Source organism: Amblyomma mixtum, chromosome 3 (genome assembly GCF_055824585.1).
Source record: "Amblyomma mixtum isolate Tamu chromosome 3, ASM5582458v1, whole genome shotgun sequence".
NCBI classification, from domain to species: domain Eukaryota; kingdom Metazoa; phylum Arthropoda; class Arachnida; order Ixodida; family Ixodidae; genus Amblyomma; species Amblyomma mixtum.
Genome location: NC_143014.1, coordinates 425,536,734 through 425,555,722, shown reverse-complemented (window position 1 = coordinate 425,555,722; position 18,989 = coordinate 425,536,734). Strand labels below are relative to the sequence as shown.

The window sequence follows — 18,989 nt, the reverse complement described above, 5'->3', positions numbered from 1 at the left end:
AATGACCATGGACTAAAGGCATGGCTATGCCCCGCAGCCTCACAGAGCAACGACGAGTAAGATGAGCCTGGAGGATGACATATAGCCCAGGAGTGCGCCCCGCAGCGGTAGATGTGGGTATTATAATCCAGTTTGATATTACCCAGACAAGTTTTCCTGAATTAGTTATTAAAATATTTTGTTTGACGAAGGTAAATCAAGGCATCACCTTCATTAATTGCTTCAGCCACACAAAATGACCAGCCGCACCACTGGGAGGGGGCGGGAAGAAGTGGGGAGGGGTAGAGATTTGAAATAGGACTTATACAACAAGTAAGCAGCGCGAACAGGGGGGTGAGTGCTCGACATATAAAAACAGCCAACTTAATTGCATTGCACAGTGATAAAGTATGCAGCACACAGTTTTTGTAACTTGAGCATTGTTACTACGCTGCCAGACTTGCGTGCGCAACTCCCACGAGGGGGATCTGGCATGCGATTCTCGTGGCATTGTCCTGTTGTTAAATTGCCAACATTGTTACTCTCTGATGGTTTTGGGTTACCAATATCCCTCGAGAAAAGTATACAACAGCTGTCTCTTACTGGCGCTCACCTATGGAGCAGAAATGTGGAGGCTAACAAAGAAGGCTCAGCTTAAGTTTAGGACAACGCAGTGAGCTATGGAAAGACAAATGATAAGTGTAATGTTAAGAGATAGGATGCAGGCGAAGTGGGTGAGGGAATAAATGCAGGTTAATGACATCCTAGTCAAAATCAAGGGGAAAAAATGGGCTTGGACAGGACGTGTAATGCAAAGGCAAGATAACCGGTGGTCCTTAATGGTAACGGAGTGGATTCCAAGAGAAGGCAAACGTAGCAGGGGGCGGTAGAAAGTTAGGTGTGCGGATGAGGTTAAGAAGTTTGCGGGGATACGGTGGCCACAACTGGCAAAGGACACGGTTAATTGGAGAGACGTGGGAGAGGTCATTGCCCTGCAGAGGGCGTAGTCAGGCTGATAATGATGATTTCATTTCATTTTATTACTCTCAAGGCCGGTCAGGCATTACAGAGGACTGGGGAGAAAAATAAAAAATAAAAAGAAACAAACAAATAAACAGTTGCAATTGATAAGCATTAACAGTATCCTTTAATTTCTCAGAATCCTTGATGACGACAACGTGGAGGGCAGGTGATTCCAGTCCGAGGCAGTTTTCAGGACGAAGGAATTAAAATATGGGACAGTCCTGCGCTGTGGAATGTGCACCTTTAGGTGGTGGTGATCTCTGCAGGATGATATGTCCACCAGAGGAATAAACAGGGACTGCTTTAGGTTTTCGTTGCCGTAATATATTTTATGAAATGTGCAGAGGCGTGAAATGTGGCGCCGTATGGCAAGATCCGGAAGATTAAGCGTTCTTTTCATTTCTGAAGCACTGGCATGGTGGGAATAATTAGACAATATGAATCTTGCAGAGCGATTTTGGATGGATTCAAGCAACACAATGAGAGAGTTAGTGTATAGGTCCTATACTGGAGCAGCGTACTCAATTTTTGAACGGATGAGTGTTTTGTAGAGCAGTAGTTTCACAGGGATAGGGGCAAGGGAAAAGATGCGACGGATGAAGCCGAGCACGCGGTTGGCATTGTTAGTAATATAGTATTCAATATGAGCCTTCCAGGACAGATCATCTGTTATTTCAACACCAAGATACTTATACTTGTTAACTTGGGTAAGTGGGGCGTCATCGAAGGAGTATGAGCACGGAATGTTGTGACTAGTTATGCGCGTAATTCTCATTAATTTATATTAGTTAACGTTTAGTTTCATAAGCCAGGTATTACACCAAGTTCCAATTATGTTGAGATCATTTTGAACAGTGCATGCATCATCTGGGTTAGAAACTTCTCTGTATAAAACACAGTCATCAGAGAAAAATCTTATTTTTGAAGTAACTGGGGAAGGAAGATCATTAATATAGATAACGTAAAGAAGAGGTCCTAGAACTGATCCTTGCAGAACGCAAGAGGTTATGGGGGAAATGGGGGAGTCATGATCGTTAGCATTTACATACTGACTTCGATTACTAATAAACACTCAATCCAATTTAAAATACCATTATCAATACTTAATTTTTTTAACTTATAAAGCAACAGTTGGTGTGACACGGTGTCAAAAGCCTTTGCAAAGAAAATATATATACAGTCAATGAGAGCAAAGCGGTCCAGTACAAAAACCAAGTCATTAGTGAATGCAATTAACTGAGTTTCACAGGAATGATGCTTAAAAACCATGCTGTGAATCTGTAAAAACGAATTAGATCCGAGATAATCAGCAAGGTGCGAATAGATATGTTCAAGGAGCTTGCATGGAATAGACGTTAAGGAAATGGGTCTGTAGTTATTAGGATTATGAACATCACCAGACCTGTGGACCGGAACCACCTTGGCAATCCTCTAGTCGTCAGGCAGTGATGCGCTGCGGATGGACTGCGTAAAAATTTCGGACAACACCATGTATGAATATAAAAATGTACTCTTCAAGAACTTATAACTAATACTGTTGACTTCTGCAGCAGAAGCAAGCTTTCCTTTCTGAATAAGCCTGGCAAAACCTTCATCACTGATAGTTATGGGCTCCATGTTTGGTTTGGTTTATGGGGTTTAACATCCCAAAGCGACTTAGGCTATGAGAGACGCCGTAGTGAAGGGCTCCGGAAATTTCGACCACCTGGGGTTCTTTAACCTGCACTGACATCGCACAGTACATGAGCCTCTAGAATTTCTCCTCCAAAGAAATTCTAGCCGCCACGGCCAGGATCAAACCCACGTCTTTTGGGTCAGCAGCCGAGCACCATAACCACTGAGCCACCACGGCGGCTTATAGGCTCCATGTGAACCATAACATAACATAAGAGTAGCACAAAACCAGGACGACGGACAAAAGGGAAGAGAACACAAACCCACAACACAGGCGCTACATTGTAGGTTTGTGTTCTCTCCCCTTTTGTCAGTCGTCCTGGTTTTGCGCTACTCTTATGTTATGGATCATTACCGACTTGTCAAAATCTCCACCCTGGTGAACCATGTGAACCAATTCTGAAACCGTAATATCAGGTAAAGTGGAAACCATGGAATTAGTAAAGGATGAGAAAAATGTATTCTTCAAAGCAATGCAGCACTTGTGAGGTGGAACCGAGATATTATTTATGGAGCGAAGTCGCATCTCTTTTGTTTTGTGCATATCAATGACGTTCCAAAATTTTTGTGGGTTGGAAACGAGCAAACGAGGCAGTATGTCACGATAAAAAACATGCTTGGCGCTCTGCAGCGCCTGCTTGTACTCTGACGTGACAGCACGATAAAGGTGCCATTTATCAGCAATTTTTTAATTTTTCAGCTGCCGGAAAATGCGCTTTTTCTTATTTAGGAGACGCTTTAGCGATACGCTGAACCAGAGTGCTTGTTTGGAGCAGGAAACACGACGAATGGGAATAAATTCTTTTACGAGATCATTCACCTTCGTTTTAAATATCTGCAAGTTTTCTTGAGTGGACCGACTCCAGAACTGCGCGAAGAAGGTGTCGGAAAAGCGCTCGAGCTCTGCATTAATAGCTTGAGAGTCTGCCTTGCTGTAGTTCCTAAGTAGCTTGTATCTTTTTGGAGAGCGAGCCGAGCGTGAAGGCATAGTTAGGTGGATTGCACTATCGTCACTTAAGCCCGGAAGAAAGCTGATTGAAGATATAGTTTCAGGAGAGGTGGTTAGCACAAGATCAAGTATGTTGGCAGATGTCTGAGTAACACGGGTTGGTTCTTTAAAGATTCAAGGTTGAATGTAGAACACAATTCAATGAATGCAGGACATTTTCAGAGAGGACGTAAGAAATGAAAAGAGGGGCTGTTCCATGAAATTGCGGGAAGGTTGAAATCGCCAAAAATATAAAGAGGAGACCTCGGAAACATAGAAAGGACCGAATGATCGGTGTCATGTAGGTCATCGCAGAAGCAAGGCTGTGAGCTGGGTGGTCGATAGCATACGCAGAATAAAACGTCCTTGTGGTTCAAATGCAAGCAAGTGCAGAAAAATTCCAGTGAAGAATTCACGGGAACTCTATAGGAAGCAATTTGATCTGATACAGCAATCAAAACACCACCACCAACTAGCTCGCAGCAATCAAATCTACAAATGTTATAATTTTTTTCACAAGAGAACAGTTCCCGAGAATCAACTTTTGCAGACAGCCACGTTTCGGTCAGGACAATCACATTGGCAAGCAACGTGTCGGCTAGAGCTAACAATGAGTCTGGTTTATTTAAAATTCTGTGAATGTTAGTGAAAGGCATCGAATAATCTGGATTCGGTAATGCTTGAACGACTGCGTTTTCCTATGGTGAACCTGAGGAAGAAGTTGATGCAGGCATGTCTGATGCAGGTGGAGGTGATGCAGGCGGGGCTGTTGCATCATTTTCAGAGTCCCACCGTTAGGCGCTTCAACTTCGCATACGGCATCTGTGTCGGCAAAATATACGTAGATTTTTTGTTTATGTACAGCCTGTTGTAACGCACGTTGTATTTATGGCCACTCGCTCTACCATAGTCCATGAGCTGTTTCCACGAGAGCCTAGCTGCTCTGCAAAAGTCCTCCTGTATAGACAAGCCTGTATTCTTCAGTTTTGTTCTCTGAGCCCGAATGCCATCTTTAACTTTGAATGACGCGAACTTCACGACGATCGGTCGGGATTTCTTTTGAACGAAAGCTCCAAGGCAATACGCCCTTGCAATGCCTTCATCGGTTATTTCCAGGAAAAATGAGCTCAGAAGGTGCCTCCATATCTTCTGCTCAGATTCCGCCCATGTTTCATCTGCTGCATCATCGACACCGTAAAATATAAGATTATCTCTTCGAGACTGATCTTCAAATTCACCAAGGCGCATCCGCAGAAGATAGCTTTCATCATGAACTGCTTTAGTTACAAAGTGTTTCACGTCAGCCCCATCCAGAAGAGCTGTAGAATCGCTTGCCTTTGCTTCGAGAGCTGCCAGTCGATGTAATGCATCTGACACCGTATCTTCAATCTGCTTTTGACTGGCCTCTAACTGTTTCTCACCGGCCTCAAGCTGTTTTTGACTGGCCTTTACCTCGCTCAGAGATGCCATTACTTCCCCAAGATGTGATTCCATAATATTTTGAGGTCATTAATTGCAACTAATATATCCTCATTACACAGGCCTTGCTTGTTGGGACCAGGGTTCGACTCTACATCACCTGACAACAAAAGTAACTTCACAACATGAATACAATCGGCAACGGTGCATCCCAAAGTGTGTGGGCATGAGACAAGCAGTAAACAGCGATTACTAGTATGCTTAGAATATAGTGAAAGTGGGCAAATGATCTGCGTAAGCAAGTAGAAAGGCTTTAGCACCATCATCGCTGCTGTCCCACGCCCACTGACGAGTGGATGCATGAGTCGACTATTTATACACTGCAGGCTGGTTGATGATGGTGGCAGTGCATCTTCCTTGTCGTAGTGCGGTGGCAGCGCGCTTTCGTGGTCCAACGGCGTGAAGTTCAAAGTGGCAGGACAATGTCCGGCTGAGAAGAGTCCGTGGGAACGGGCAGCATTTGGCAGCAAGGGTAGTCCTCCAGGCAAATCCAGGCAAAAAGCAGGGAAGTTGTAGTCGATCCCGAGCAACTGCATAAGCAAGTAGAAAGGCTTTCTTTAGCACCATCATCATTGATGATGAGGGCGAAGTTGGATGAGGAGAAAGGCAACAAACGCCTGTCCTTTCCTTTTCTGTGCAAAGTGAAGTCGCATCTTTGTTTTTGGCGTTTTTTCTAAGCACTGAACAGGCTAAGCGCATGCCACACTGGCGCCAAAGAAACCCGGCGAGCTGCACCACCAAGCTAGACCAAACAGAGTGCATCATAGCAGGAGGTTTTAAATTCCGAAAACATTGGGAACGGAAGTATTTTTATGCACCCTCGCGAGTTCCTGCATTGTGGCTGAACACTTTTTGGAAAACGTTTCTTAAACTATGCTAGTCCCGGCTTCAAACTGTACTTGTCGATGGTAAAGAACCTGGCGAATGCAAACATGATGAACTCAGAAAATCGATATTTTCATGAAAACTCTCCTCTAAACCACCATGACCCATTTAAACCAGTTACACACACAAAAGCAGTGTGTATCTACTTATCACACTGACAGCAAAATGCAAACTTGGTAAAATGCATTCTGTAGAAAAGCACCTATTTTGCAGATTCAGGAGCAACAGTTAGGAACACCCTCCATAAAGGTAAACAGCAGCACGAAATGACTTAAAAAAAAAAGCAACAAACCATTCAGCACAACTCATCAATATTGTTACAGCTTTCCACAATGACAGCTATGTCCATACATATTCCACAAAAATTCTACCTAATAAAGCAAAAAGTTCATAAGTAAAGAAATGCATTCAAAAGTTAAGAAATGCCCACGGCCCAATCTCGTGTCTGCCCAAAGTCACCAACAGGCATTCTGCAACATGTGCATTGATATGAGGAAACATGGGTTGCAGAATGTTCAAGGAAGGAAGTGTTTCTGTATTAATGCTCAACGTGATTCCAATGAGTCCGGCGAAAAAAAATCTGCGCGTAAGAGAAAGGTCCCATTACCACAGCGATGGAAGAAAACAAAAAGATATCGTAGTTGCACGTATCCAAACATGACCACGAATATGACGGGAAGGAGAACTTGACATTTAAAAAAAAAAGAATGATGATTCTAAAGCCAACACAGTTTCCAAGCCATGCAAGTGCAAACAAGGCACAGAAGGCTGAACAAAAATAGAAACACAGATGGTGCACAAGAATAGCAAAGCATCAGATATGTTGCCTTCATTGGAAACACACCAGAAATGTGTGACATTATCAACCGCTGCAGGGCATCAGACTATCAACACGTGCCAATGCCGCCGTGTGTTTCAAGCAGCTCAATCCCAGTGCCCATTTTCTTTTTTGTTTCCACTACTTAAGCTTCTTCTAGTACCTTCTCCTTCTCAATGGCCTGTGCCGCCTTCTTTATTCCTTCATCGCCGCCCTCTCCAGTGCCCATTTACGGCCTGAAGTCATGAAAATGTTGCCTTCTCCTACTAGGAGATGGCAAGTCTAGTGGTGAAGGTCACTGTACAATCGTGAGAAACAGCAAGTAAAAAATCCTGTTACATTCGTAACTTGGTTTCAAATATAACATGACAGGCTTTCTAAGACTGATGAATAGAGGGAAATAAAAACCTTGCGTTATATTCGTGTAACTAGTCTATAACCCTCACACCCTTACCCCCTCTAAAAGCCTCACACAAATTCATAACAGCTAGAGAAAAGCCAATGTGGATGTGATCTCCACTGATGCTCAGCCTTGCATTCTTTGTGTTTCCAGTCTCATTCTACACACTGGTTGCTGAGAAGTCAGGGTTATAAGGGTGTCTTCTAAGCTTCCATTGACAACTGAGTGTACCCATTAACTTGCCTTTATCACAGTTCTCATTTAACTGGGATGTGCGCCACCTCATCCGTAGCATCGTTCGTACTAGTTTTCCTGGTGCTGTAGCAGCTTATGGACATATGTGATAATATACATTGCAAAGTTGTCCACATCCATGAGTGCAGAAGTTTTATGGGACAGCATAACGAGCTCATCGGTTTGGTTAGCAGCATCTCCTGTAACACCCAGGTCGATGCCAATTAAGAGGTCTCATGATCACACATGGCCGGTGGATATTATGAGGTGTATGACTAATCATGACGTGATGCATGCTCTTGAGAAGAAGGCTCGGACACGAACGAGAAAATAAGCTTCACTTTCTCATGTTATGTGCCAGCACATATTAGGGAACGTCAACAAACTAGAAGCGACGACACATCATGATGCCATGAAACTGGAAGTAGCGACAGGAAAGTGTCAAACATCTTGACGGGCTCTTTGTGTCATCGCAAGCCATGCTAGCCATTGTCTAAGCGCCCGCTCATTTTTCTTTTTTGTCATAGAGCCACTTGTCCCCTTTTTACATTTAAATGAGGCAAAGAAAAAATCTCTGAATACGCTGGCCTCCTGCCCCTCCACATCTAAAACCTTCCTATAGATGGCAACAGATCTGCCTGCCTTGTGTACCCACACAGGAGCCTATGTACTCATGTGAAGTCTAATAATTACTGGTGCATTAGTGCGCACATGGACAACACAAGCAGCGGAAGAGATCGCCATAGCTCTAGCCCTGACTGAAGCCAATCGGCAGGGACTGAGTTACTGGATAGCGACGGATTCTCAGGCTGCAGCAAGGGCATACAGAGATGGAAGGATCGGCCGAAAAGCCGCGAGTATCCTCTTCGAACAAAAACAACACAGACATGGATCAAACAACACAAGCATTCAACACACCATCATTTGGGTCCCTGACACCTGGGTTGAGAGAAATCTCATGGCAGACACCGTTGTCCGAGGGTTCACGAACCGGAGGGCAGGTTTGCCGGTCGAACCCTTCAGCACGCCAGAATCTTACGGGGAGGCAATGAAGGCGTTGTTGGGAGCGCGCAACAAGTACTCGGCTCCGGCGGATATCCTTGACAGAGAGCAGGCCACCACGCTCAGACGACTACAAACAGACACCTACCCAAGCAGAGCCATGTATCACAAAATGTGGCCGAACAGATACGCGAAAGAGTGCGTGTGGTGTGGGGGCTACGCCACAACGTACCATGCCACCTGGGGCTGCGAAAAAAGCCCTTTACTACCAAAGGTAAATAGCCCTAGTCTAGAGCAGTGGGAGGCCCTCCTGGCTGACTCCGACCCGAGCACACAGCTTATGCTGGTGACGAGGGCCAAGGCAGCGGCGGAGGCCAACGGGATCCTGGACTAGGGAAGACCGACCACTGAAGCTCCACATCTATCTATCCCCATCCCCCTACTCCCTAACTCTTCCTTTTGAAAAAAAATAAATAAATAAATAAATGTTTTCACTACTACTACTACTACTCATGTGAGTACTAAACAAATTAATTCCTATTAATACCGTCATTCTTACACTAAGTACCACTCCATTAGAAGTATACATCTCAAGGGGTTCCCTTGCAGCCTCGAGACATTCGGAAAGCTGGTAAATCAAAGACACCACACTGCATGGTCCAGAAGCAAACTTGGTGGGCTGCATATATTTTGACAAAGGGTGCAGATTAGGTGTGATGAGCACAATGCAAGGTAGACATTGGCATGTGTCCATTTTTGAACGACACTGCATTCGTTGTTTTTAAAGACCGCCGTCAGAGCTCACAGCAGAACGACAATTTAGCAGACTACTGAGATCTTTGTGGGAAATACTGCACAATGCACAGGTACAACCCAAGTGGCCTCCAACTCAATTCTGTAACAAAATAAGACAGCTTTCTCTATTTGGCAGAGGATTTTATGTGCTACAATACAGGTTAGCCTGGCATAGGAGGGAGAATGATGCATTTATGAATTTTTAGATGCAAACTGGCTCGTTGCTGGAACTACATGCAGCTACTCTTAGCAGCTTGCCTATGCCTAACCGCACTGAACACTTGAAACATTCTTGATATTTTTTACATGGTGCAACAGACTCAAAGAAGAAACAATAGGATGTCATGCCAATGCTTTTGTGTGCCTGCCTTAAGCATTCCCTCATGAAATCCCAGCAACTTGCAAAGTACCCACTAATTTTGGGGCCATGTACTTTACAAAGCAGACAGCATATCCGAGGAACACAATTCCTCCTTTCCAACGTACCTACCACATAAAGCAAGCTCGTGTGAAGACGAACCTGGTTAAGATGATTTCTCTGACAATATCAGCATTGTGAGTTCATTAGGTCACTTTGATATACGAGCTAATGTGAAAAAATATCTGTTTAAAATGAACTGTTAAGGCAATATTTCGCAGCGATCGTGAACCATGATGACCCCCCCCCCCCCCCAATGGGGTGTTCACGCGGCACAGTCAAGGAAAGAAAAAAAATATATATATATGAATTGGTTCTATGCAAGAAAGCACGCAATGGAGGGAAGCCGTGCATTCTTAGGGTAAAGCTCACGGCGCTGTGTTTCGATGGAGGTGAAATGCAAAACACACCCGTGCGCTATGTGATGTCAGTGCATGATAAAGATCCCCAGGCGGTCGAAATTGCTCTGCAGTCCTACACTACAGCACCTCTCTCTTCTTTCACTAGCACCTTCTTCTCCTACCTCACGGTGCTGTTGAGGTGTCCACCAACAAGTGGGATAGTTACTGCCGCATTTCCTTTCCTCAAAAACCACTAATATATTTCTTGCCCGTGCAGAGAAGGAAGGGCCCCATCGCGCTTGTCAGATCTCTGCATCGCGCGCATCACGTGTCACCTCCCACAGACTGAAAAGCGCATGTGCGCAAAGTGCACCCGGGTGGCTCATTGATAGGGGCCTTAAAAATTCCAGGGCCACATTTTAAACTCATATGGCATCGCAACATGTGCATTGCCTGTGGAGTACAGAGAAGCGCATGTGAGTAAGCACGAATTCTCGTAGCTTGCAAAATGGCCAAATAACTGCAGCAACACGGACTCTTGTCTTACCTCTGGTCTTACACATTAGACAGACTTACCTAGGAATAACGACGTTACTGAAGGCAGTGAGGAACCACTTCCTAACAATAATTGCCATTTATTTTCCACTCTAGCTGCCCACTACGCTGGAAAGTGTGGCCAGGCAGCACTCCAACCGAGGTTCTAGCTTGGCGCACCCAGTTTTGCGTGCGTGACTTCTAAGGCTTGTAAAGAAAAAAGGGTGCAGCAGGGATAAATTTATAAAGGCCTTACGAATTTCCAACGCCGTTTGCGGAGAGGCAGATGGTGTCGCTAGAAATTTCGCTTGTTGTTACGAAACCGTTCTTGAGTGTCGGAGGCACACTGCTCAAAGGTGAGTTGTGTTTAACGGCACACAGGCAGCTAAGGCCTTCTTGCGCCAAGAACAAGGTATAGGAAAAGCATTCAGCAAGATTTAATAAATATGCGGAAAGTGATCGGTGGTGTAGTGTGCCTAAAAAATTTAAACTACCTAGTAATAACAGAGGAAAAGAAATCTAGGAATCGCGAATGGTAAAAGCTTTAACAAAGGCCAGATAGCCTCAGCAGCTATCCTTGGCTGGGCAAGGATGCCGAGGCTCTCAACCAAACAAATAAAAACTGCAGCCTGTTTCTCAGAAATGAGAACGTGGCTGAGGGGCATCAGGTGAAGCACTGTGTCATGGTTTACATTTTTTTCAAGAAAACATGCTTCTGTTAAAAATCTAAAAACATGAGACATAACCACAGTAGCAGTATCACCTAAGAGCAGTGCTGCGTGAAAAGGGTTGCACTGATTATAAAATTGTGAAAAGCACTCTTTCTTTAGCTTTTTGAGGTTCGAGCATGAAAATAAAATGTGATTTATACTATAAGTTCATCTCCACATGTACAAACTGGTTTGTCTTGTTTCATCAGCAGAAAGTTGTGTGCAAGGTGTGTGTGGTCTATACGGAGATGGCAGATAATGACTTCCTTGAAACGTTCCTGGTACACTTACCTTCCATTCACCTAAAAGTGGTTTTACCAAGTGCAGTTTGTAATTTACTTCGTTGTTCCAAGTGAACTGCCAATTTTTCCTCTCTTCTCGATGCACTAAGTTCATGCAATCTTTATAGGGCGTATTTACATTTTTAATTTGCTTTACCACAAGCTTGAGTAGTGTACAAATCTGCTGTTTTATTGCCTTTTATGCCGACATGACTTGGACCCCAGCAAAGTTTTATGTTTTGTCCTTGAGCTATGGTGGTTATGTTGTGCATGATGCGGCCAAGCAGGGCAGTGATTGCATTTCTAGAGTTAGGACTGTAAGCACACTTAGCGAGTCTGTGTAAAGTGTAAATAGTACTGTTTGCGAGGTTCTCATTTACTATTTTTTCTATGGCTACACAGATGGCGTAACATTTGGCAGTGAAGATGCGTGCACACTGCGGACTAACTATTTTATTACAACTCTCATGTATCACTGCACTTCCAACGTAAACATCAGTTTTTGAACCATCTGTATAAAAAGCTGTCAAAGTACTGTACTTTTCCTCGAGTGTAAGAAATTCTTGCATCATACGTTGTTTTTGAATGTTTTATACAGCATTGTGTAAAAGTGAAATAAAAACTTGCAGGGAAATTGTCAGATGACGGCAGTGGATCTAGTCTTCGAGCAATGCTTGGCAGTGCGTCTAGTACGCCAAAGTTTTGGCACACCGCAAGAGCAGTGGCCGGGTAGCTTGCTGTTTGTTTTAAAGAATGTTCTAGATGGGCACTTTGTGGCAATGGGGCAACATATGCTTCTGCAGTGAACGGATTTTTAGAATGTACGAGCATGTGAGCATGGCTCTTGTGTCTGGCTGGGCACTTTTATTTCTTTCCTTTTAAACCCTTTCTAGCATATGTAAGTGATGGTTCGTTAGAGTCTACATACAGACTCTTTATGGGCGACATCGTGTACGCCCCAGTGAAAAGACACAAACCTAAATTATGCACTGGATCCAGTTGTTTAAGGTACAATGGCCACGCTGACCCATAAACTATGCTTCCACAATCTAATGTAGAGTATACTACACAGCAATAAATTTGTAAGAGACATGTCCTATTGGAGCCCAAGTGTTCTCGTGAAAGTATTTTTAGTACATTCAGGGATTGAGAAGCTTTCTTTTTGAGAATGTTTATGTGTGGCAGGAATGCGAGTCAAGTTAATCCCCAAAATTTATGCTCGTCTTTTGCTGTTAATGTGACGTCACTCAGGAAAAGGGTGCGATCAGTCTACAGCCCTCTTATTAGCAAGGATAGAACAGCTACTCACTTTTGCGTGGAAAACTCAAAACTAATTTTATATGCCCATGTCGTTAGTACTTTTACCGTCATTCGTATTTGTGTCCAGCATGTTGCTACATTTTAGGATGTGCAGGCTATTTGAAGATCACCAACATAGACAGAATACATGATGGCTTTCGGGATTATCTTAGTGATGGAATTCATTTTTATAATAAATAGTGTCGTGCTTGTTGTACACCCCTGAGATACTCCATTCTCCTGAATGATTCTCCTTGAGAGGGTTGAGCCTAGGTGTACATGAAGAGAATGGTTGGAAAAGAAGTCATTCAGGCAGTTCAACATCCTTCCGCGGATACCTAGGCCCCCTAGGTCACAGAGGATCACAAACCGCCATGTTGTATCATAAGCTTTATCCATATCGAAGAAGACAGCAAAACAGTGCTGTTTGTGTATTAAAGCTTCTACGATTGTGTTTTCGAGGCGGACTAGATGGTCAGTTGTTGAGCATGCCTTTTTAAAGCCGCATTAATGGATGTCAAGAAGTTCGCAGGATTCGAGGGCAAAAGTCAGTCTAATATTGAGGACATTTTTAAAAGATTTGGTGAGATAGCTTGTAAGGAATACTGGCCTATAACTACTAGGGGAAGTTGGTGGTTTTCCTGGTTTCAGGAATGGCACTATGATGGCTCTTTTTCACTCCTTAGGTATTTTCATTTTATGAATATTTTGCTAAAGAAATTCTTCTACGGCTGGCTGGCAAAGATGGGCAAGTATTTCACAGTGTATCTGATCCTGGAGCAGTTGTTTTGCTGGCAGACAGTATTCTATTGACTTCGAGGGTAGTTAAATTGGTTTCATGGGTACATAAAGCTACAGGCAACACTGACGCTAGAATATGTGTCATGTAAATAATTCCTGAGTAGTGCTCTACAGTTCCACTGAACCAAGAATTCATGTTTGTATTTTATTCTTTATTCGCCCTCTGCCCTTTGTGCACATCCCAAATCTGTCATGCTCCCGCATGCCGTGCTCACACTTTCTGGTGGTTGTGGCGCCCTGTACATCGCAAACCCGTTGCCTTTTCCCACCACTTTACTTCGGGGAGAATCGCTTGGCACGGTAGATGTCATCGATCTCGACGACGCTTCCCCTGTCCTTGATGACCCTGACATTCATGACATCAACACCCTCACTCCTCCCATCGCCGTTGCCGACCCGTCCTCCCCGGATATGTTTTCCCATTCTGTCAATGCCGCTCTACCACCTCACCAACGCGCCCAGCTCATCGCTTTGCTACAGCGCTTCCGCGCGTCCTTCGACTCTCACTCAGCACCTCCACCAAGTGTAATGAGGGGACTCGCACAGTTAGTGTTGACGGCCACAGACCTTGTCCCAGCGGTGCTGCTCAGCAGGCCGGCGTTCGGAAGCGCAAACCCGAACTTTGTCAGCTTCTCCTTTCTTCTCCTTTCTCGCCTTCGTCAGCGCTAGCTGCTGGGGCACCAAACCCCAACTCTCTTTCTTACAGTATGTTTTTTGGTTGATACGGAAGGGATTTAGTTCTTTTCTGGACCCGTTATCAGGGTTCTGTCTTTTCTTCGCTCAAGAGAGCTGGTCCACCACTGCAAAGCGGGTGGACTGGGAGTTACATCCATCACCTCGCCAGAGGTGCCAGATGACCGTGGGTGTGTGGGTTTCAGGACTTCCCCAGAGGGGGGAACTCCTGCAGGATGCCGACCCATGGACCCGTGCTCCATGCTTTTGAGATGGCAGAGCAGCGTTCGCTGTCCCTGCCTTGCGCATGGATGGCCCTGCCATAGACTCAGTGGTAGTGGCCTGGGAAGATGCCACAGTGCTATGTGGTGCACCTCCTTTGTGCACCACATTGGCAAAGTTTGTTAACTTGAAAAAGTTGAAACCAGTCAGAAAACACACCACCTGATTCAGAAAACACACCGCGGATGGTGTTTAGAGATCGATGTGCTGTAACTGACGCAGGGATTTCCCCAATGGACACTAGGCCGGAAAGTATCCAGTACTGGGCAATGTCTCTGAGTTTAAGCAGCAGGTCACCACTAGGCATTTTAAATAGTCCCCTGGCCCAAGGCATCAGTTAGGCATTTGGGCACTAAGAATGGTGACTTGGCTCTAGTGGGTTTTTTTCTGTTTCTTCACTATGAAGAGCATGGTACTTTGTAAATGTTTTTGGTTTCTGGAAAAATTGTGCCCTTGCATCGGTCTGCCCTTTGTCTGCAGGCCAATTGTTTTGTGGGATAGGGAGAGCCAAAAAATATATGTGTTGTTCAGCTGTGGTTCCAGCCACCCATTAAGGAGCCCAACGATGGGACGGGGCAGGAGCACAGCCTTTTTGTCAATAAAATGCAGTAACCTGCCAATGTAGACAATTTCAGTTTGAACTCAATGTCGCTTTACCCTCTGCCAACATGATGATCGGCACTCGCAAGATCAAAGACATTTTGAGGGCATCAACCTTTCTAAAAGTTTTGGAAATTACTGTACAAGCAAAAAATATCAGTGCTACACTGCAGTCAAACAAAACAGAGGCACGGACAGCAAAAATATCTCTGCGACATTTCCATAAGAGCTCTCCTTCACCAACCTCTAATTTTAAAGCTTAGTTAACCCTCTCGTGCATTCTCCACAGGCATCATATATAAGACTCAGACTTTTTCGGTTTAAATTGAAAAAGGTCTGCATTTTTGGCTTGCAAGGTGTAGCTACCTCACTGCTTAGCATGAGTTACTCTCCAGCAAAACTGAAAATTGACTCATTAGGGAAGGGAGGGGTGTGATGGGACGGTGATATTATTCGATAAGCATTAGCACAGTTGTGCGATTTCAGGGATTGCTCCACTAGCTTACACACCCCTGCAGACCAGGAAGCACTCTTCCTCTCCTCCTGATAGCCAAGCACTGTTTGTCTACTATCATCCTCCACTTAGAGGAATTAGCTGATTGAATAGGTTTACCAACTGAATGCAGGACACTGAGATGAAACCATGAATGGGCATCACAAAAAAGTACCATGTTCTGGCTACCGTGACAACTGACTAACAGTTTCATCGCTACCATGCACACACAAACCATGTGATGCCTCACGCTCCTGCTGAACCCGGTGCCACAACCCAATGACATGTCAACCTAGTTCTTAGAAGCAAATTGCCACCTGCACTTTTTGGCTGCCAGCTATCTCATTTAACTAGCTTCACTTTCTTAATGACTGCAGCAATTTTTTCTAAAAGCAGAGGTCAAATTACTACCATTTAAACATTAATACTGGCTGACAAACTTTTTTCTGCAGACAAATACACCGAGATAGTTTGCCAATGTCTATGTCTGTTGGACTGGCACATCAAATAACCGTAAAAGTCAGTAATGCATTTTTCGAAAACAATATTCACCAAAATAAACCTGGCACTTGCGTTCTGAAATAAACATCGAAAAAATTCCTCCAAATTTTCAAGAAATAAAAACTGAAAAGCCCAGCCACTAAATGTGTACAAGAGTAGTGATATACACAATAGCCAAAATATATATTTAACCACCCACTCCTTCCCACAGGCTATACTAATACAGGATATGATTTTTAATTAGGATCAAATATTGCCTTTCACTGCAAGTCCATTTCTAGAAGGACGTGTACAAATTTCACTTTTAAAATAATTGTTTACTGACATAAGGTTGTTTACTTAAGCTTTTTTTAACTCACGCGGGTAGTACAAAATAAGGGCAAACTGTTCAGGAACACTACATATATTTTCTATGCACGTGGTTATATTTGTAATTTAGAGCTCACAACTTCATCATGATAGTTGAGTAAGCATGCTTATTAGTCCTATGTTCAGATTTACTTTTCCTAAGAAACGAATGTATGTACCCACTCCACAGCTAATGTCAGTGCGAGCTATGTGCTAGAGCATTCGGATTAAGTTTACCAGCTCTAGAACTTTACCTATAGAGACTGTAGCAAAGAGGAATAACTAGTCAATCACTACGAGAACGCAGCAAGACCTAAATGTTCACGTATTGATGATGATGATGAATTTTTAGGGTGAAATACATCGGCGACCAAAGAGTGCCAAGACACAAGGTTTTTTCTTCGATACTCAAAGACCCATTTCCCACGCAATTCACCCTTGAAGAAGCCGAGCACCAGACCAGGGGAGAGCTGGTACCCACTGTATCACCGGTGGTCACCCGGCGACACTGGGGATCGAACCCCGAACCTCCCGCATGCGAGGCGGACGCTCAGACGACTAGGCCACTGCTGCGGAAAATGTTCATGGATTAAATGGCCCCTCTCACCTCCTCACTAAATGCAACACCAAAACAAAATGCCCTCAAAATACTCCTTTGAAAAGAATTGAACCTTACATTCTGGGCTATAATGCATAAAAGTGACAGCAATACATTTGCCGCACCTGAATAAGTGGTCAGTACCAATGTTGCTGACTTGAGTCAACAGCACTCCAACAGATGAACTGAGATGCTTCCCGATGCCTGGGGTACGAAAAATGGAGATCAGCACATGACAACTGAAAGAATTCATTCTCAGAGACAAGTAGTACATGCACACAAAAATTACTTCTAAGGTAACAACAGTATATAGGAACTACAGAGCAACATATGAGCGCATTTGCTTAAAAACAGTAAATGAGCACCTGACACCGACTGTCTTTGAACAAACACCTTCCCTTGAATTCATAGCCAAGAAGCTATGCAGGTTCTGCAGAGCAAAATAAACTATACAGAAAGATATTATGAAACAGAATAAAAATGACTGCAACTAGAAAGAAGAGGTGGAAAAATTGAATTGCTTGTCAACATGTACAACACTGCATTTTCAAGAGTGCAGAAAATTGGTGTTTGTTTCGACAGGGTGAAGAATGCTATTCTTGATGAGGGCAACATTAAACACTATCAGTCTTTCATTGTATTTGTTGTGATATAGAGGTCAGTTGCACTGAGTGCAAGGTGGGGCCCTTGTATTTGTTTCTGGCCTTACAAAGACACCTCAAGGACTGCTATCATTTTACTGTAAAATGTGATTTAGGGAAGCCATCTACAGGTTTAGGTAGACAGCAGCTACCTGTTCATTAGCCTTTATTGTTGCTTCATGCTCTTTAAACTGAAGCAAAGCTGTGTAACACAATTAAAATAACCTTTTTATCAATACTTTCTCTCGAGGAGCACATTTAAGACCATTTTTGGCACTATCTGCCAATAAAATCAAAACATATCATTGCACATGCCTAATATAGATTCAGTGCATTCTCACATCAAGTACAAGAAAGGAATTGACCTCCTGTCTCGTATCTTTTTCAGATGGCACCACTGTAACAAAAAATCTCATTTTGAGATAGATGAGTTAAGTAAAAAGCAACTTTCTTGAGAATTTTTTAGCTTTGCCAACATTTTCTGAACACTTTATTTCATAATCAAAACTTTCATAGCCATCATTGGAGTCACCTTTGTGTTCATTTACCAGTCATTTAGTTTCCTAGTTATTTTTTAACTGCTGTGCTGCTTGGTGAGCAGAGGAAACTTCTGTCAGTCGGCGGATAATGTTATGGCTTTAGGTTAGCCCAAAAGACTCTAGTACCTCGGCTGTTCCTATGTTACCACCTTTGAATGTTATTGCAGCTAATAGTGTGGACAACCTTAGTGCATATGGTGCTCAAGATGCATTTTTTTTACCTTACTCACAGAGACGCAAAATGAAGAGCTAAAATGCTATCACGAACATTAAGACCAAGATTGCTTCCCAACATGTTTTACTCCAACTGAACAAAGAAACATTCAGCTCCACTGATGGAACCATGTTGCAAATGCCTGGTAAGACATTGCCTGCACAAAAATGGTGGCCTGGCTGTTCACTTCCTACTTCTCAAAGGTAGTCTTTAGAGGAAAATATACAACAGAGGAAGAAGCGCAACACTGGAAAAGAGCCACAAAAAAATGTCCTTCTAGAAATAAAACAAAATAAGAAATGGAAATTTTGAGGATTTTTTGCTCACCCAGTCTGCTTAAAATGGCACTGTGCTTGAATTGGCACATTGTGAATGTGTAAGTATTCACTATCCTGGCTTCTGCAACCAGTGAAAGGGTTCAGTGTATGTAGGGTGTGCTGT

The 18,989-nt window shown here is 43.6% G+C and overlaps 1 pseudogene across 1 annotated transcript in view; it reads right to left on the bottom strand.

Annotated features, from left to right (window-relative positions):
• The window catches only part of LOC149357958 (uncharacterized), a 104,176-nt pseudogene that overhangs the window by 8,195 nt on the left and 76,992 nt on the right, over positions 1–18,989 (bottom strand). The window contains exon 5 of the transcript XR_016291911.1: positions 5,404–5,673. The product of XR_016291911.1 is annotated as an uncharacterized LOC149357958 (transcript). The remainder of the gene's footprint in view (positions 1–5,403; positions 5,674–18,989) is intronic.